The 3,540-nt window shown below is 48.4% G+C and overlaps 1 protein-coding gene across 4 annotated transcripts in view; it reads left to right on the top strand.

Moving 5' to 3' along the window:
• Positions 1–2,538: 2,538 nt before the first annotated feature.
• Positions 2,539–3,540, top strand: part of PXYLP1 (2-phosphoxylose phosphatase 1) — an 87,788-nt gene continuing 86,786 nt past the window's right edge. For all 4 annotated transcript variants that reach the window (XM_004712111.2, XM_045287487.1, XM_045287486.1 and 1 more), the window contains exon 1: positions 2,539–2,694. The gene's annotated coding sequence lies outside the window, so the exon portion shown is untranslated. The remainder of the gene's footprint in view (positions 2,695–3,540) is intronic.

Below are 3,540 nucleotides of genomic sequence, written 5' to 3'. Positions count from 1 at the left end.
CAGCACAGTGGGCACAGGAGCGCTGCCCGGGGATGCTTCTCCAACGAGCTGGCCATTCTCACGGGTGTATGTTGGGCGTACTGAAGAAGCCACCTATGAATGCAAATGAACTGCGGAATCTGTTAGGTCCCAAAAGGCAGGAGGGCCAAAGTGGTTGACCCGGTCTGCGCTGGCCCCTCCTGGGCTGTGGTTGTGTGTGTTGGGGGTAGGGGGGACACTTGAGCCTTTGGAAAAGAACAGATATGTCTGTAAGGCAGGCAGGAGCAGCTCGGGGACCTTCAAGGGAATTAATGGTGGAAAGAGCACCCATAAAAGAACTTGGATGCACCCACAAGGGCCTTCCAAAAGTTCACGGGATACCACTCTTTGAATGCCATCTTTCCATGAGCTTTTGGAAAACTCCACATATCACCTGGGATGTCCTTCCATTCTTCCCTCCACACCCCCACCCTTTTCCCATCCCCATCCCTCTGCACCACACTCTACTTAGCCAGCCCTGGGCTGAGTACCCTGCGATGGAAGAGCCTCCAGGGAACCCACACACACAGCAGGAACTGCTGTAGGCACTAGAAAATGCTCTTTATATTTTCATAGTCAACGCCCTAATTTGTACATTCGTGCTTCTGTATTACAAGGCATCCCTCGGTCATCTGCTTGCCACCTGGTGTGCCTGGGTGTGTGACCGACTTCCTTACTCCACCAAAACCCCAAACCCATTCCTAGCAAGTCACACTCTTACTCCTCTAGAGCAGGGCAGGACTGCCCTGCAGGGTCTCGAAGGCTGTCCAGCCTGCGGAAAGCATAGTGCCGTACTTTCTCCACCACCAAGGCCACTCACAGGCTTTCTTCCTTGAGCCCTGTGCCAGCCAGTTGGCCCTTACGCAGCCACTCTATGCCCAGCAGAACGAAACACAGCCCGGGGCTCCACCATCCTCACAGTTGTGCTTATGCTTCATTAAGCCCATTGTTGCAGCCACCATGTCTGCCCAGCTCTTCTTTGGTGACTCCCCGCTTTACCAAGCACGATGTCACTTTCCAGGGACTGGTCACCTGATAGCGTCTCCAGAGCACGACGACTAAGTCTTGCCGTCCGCATTCTAATGAGCATTCTGGCTGTTCCTCCTCCAAGATAGATTTGTTTGTTCCAAAGCTTCCATCAGTAGCATAGAGACCAGAGCGATAATCTCTGTAAAGACTATGATGGAAGGCATTTCCCGTTTTTTGCTTTTTCTTGTGAATTGGGTGAAGGTTTACAGAGACTATCCTCAGTTTTACGTCCAACAACTAACACACAGTTCGTTTCATCTTATTGGTCATACTCCCTCAGTGCAACCTCTCTTGCCCCACCCCCTCTGTAGGTTCAGTCCTCCTCCTTTCCTGCCCGTCTGGACCCTGTCCCTGGCAGTACTCCCTTCTGAATTTCAGTGGTTGGCTATTCTAATGCATGTTACTGCTCAGCTCAGAGATGTGTCTGTTGTTTGGCTGGAAATCGAACCATACAGGTGAGTTCAGCTTCAGACCTGAAGCTGTCAAAGGGCCATAGTCTGACCAGGAAGCTTGACCTCTTTTCTGATTTTAAATTTTGTTCCACATGTTTCTTCTACTCTGTCTAGAATTTAATGTACCTGGTTTTGACACTTCCCTCCCTCCTCCTCTTTGTGGTCAGAGTCAACATTTTTAAAAACTTTCATTTGGGAACTATTTGCCCTACCCAGCAATTATGTGGACGAGCACTTGTCTTTCCAACTAACAACCACAGCATGCTTTCCCAAGTCAACCACCTTCTTGCATCCAACACCAGCCTTCAGAGATTCTGCCTGATCAGGGGTTTTTTGAGCTTTTTAATTATAAAGTAAAATGAAGCTCATGCTTGCTAATTTTATAACCTGCTAATATAGGAGAGTCTAAAGTGAGAATAAAACACTTCCTGGGCTCATTACCTCTTTTTGCTTCTAAAATAGGAATAGGCAGTTGGAATGCAGGGAGAGCGAAGTGGTGAAAGTAAGAGCACAAGTGTTTGGAAGCACCGAAGTCATGTGGGGGGTGGGGATGCCATATTCCTATGGAAATAAACTATTAAGTGTTAAACACCAGCACTAAAACAGGGAGATAAGTACATATGGAATTCCATAGATGTATTTGCAAATATAGAACTTTGTAGAAGTATAGATTGCTTAAGTATTGAAATTTTGATCCAAGTTACTTTATTGGGAAACATCTATTGTAAAGGACCCTGGGCAGTGCAAAAGGTGAAACACTGGATGACTAACCAGGGAATTGGCAGTTCTCAGCTATTCGACACGCTCCCTAGGACAGGCCTGGCGGTCGGTTTGCATAAAGACTGGTTTCCATGAAGAAAACCAGAGGCATCTCGGTTCTTCGGTGTGGCAGGTGGAGTCACCATGAATCCAAATGGGCTCAGCAAAGGGTTTGGCTTAGCTTTGTTGATTGCTATGCTCATATCCGAGGTTTATGCAGTGCCCTGGGTACATAGACACGGGTGATGATGGCCATGATCTTCTGTCCTTCCGTCAGGTCTTGGATCCACTTAGAGCTGGGCAAGCAATGCCTCAGAGCCGCTCACAGGCTTCCCACTGTCCGCATGGCCACCAACAGTCAACAGTACATCTCTCTGGGGCAGAGCACTATGATGTAAACCTAAGTATTCCTGCTACCGTTGCTTCATCACCAAAGGTGGGTACATCCATATTTGAAGATTGTAGCGAATGCCCTGCATCTGAGTAAAAGTGGGCTTGAGTTTCCTTTAAAGCGTCTGGTGTATCAAACAAAAACATAACACAGTGTCACGTAGCACCACCAGGAGCCTCCTGGCAGGGTTGGCGAACCTCAGGGCAGGTTTGCCGATCTGCACACTGGTGTGGATACAGCACCCTGTGGGGTCAAGAGCACAGACTGGGAAGCCAGGCTGCCTTTGAATCTCAGATATGCCGTTACTACCTTGTGGCAGTGCACAAGTAACTTAACCTCTCTCTGCCTCAGTGTGAGCATTCAGAAAATCCATGAGGCCCTTGGTGGTGCAAATGGTTAACATGTTTGGCTGCTCACTGAAAGGTGAGAGGTTTGAAGCCACACAGGGCCTCAGAAGAAAGGCCTGGTGATCTCCCCCAAACTTCATCATTGAAAACTGTATGGAGCTGTGTTAGGGTACTTTAGAGAAACAAATCCACAGAAACTCATGTATAAGACAGAGTTTTATATAAAGGTTAAGTGCACATCAAGAAAATATCCCAACCCAGTGCTGCCCAAACCCTCAAATCCAACATTAACCCGTATGTCCAACACCATTCCACAAAATCCTCCTCTATCTCACAAAACACTATGATGCCGACTGCAGGAGGAAAGCTGAGTCAGTGAATGTGTAAGTATCTCAGCGCTGGTAGAGGTCTTCCACATGGCTGCTCCAGCACCCAGGGCTGCATCAGGGTAGGTCCATGTGGCTTCTCCTCAGAAATGTCTTGCAGGAAGTCAGCCTTGCAAGCTGAAGCAGGGAACTGCTAAGGCAGCTGCACCCTGGTGCGA

Source organism: Echinops telfairi, unplaced genomic scaffold (assembly GCF_000313985.2).
Source record: "Echinops telfairi isolate 266 unplaced genomic scaffold, ASM31398v2 ScPeMD7_16;HRSCAF=60, whole genome shotgun sequence".
Classification (NCBI taxonomy): Eukaryota; Metazoa; Chordata; class Mammalia; order Afrosoricida; family Tenrecidae; genus Echinops; species Echinops telfairi.
Note: the sequence above shows the minus strand (reverse complement) of the source record. Positions and strands in the feature narration are given on the sequence as shown.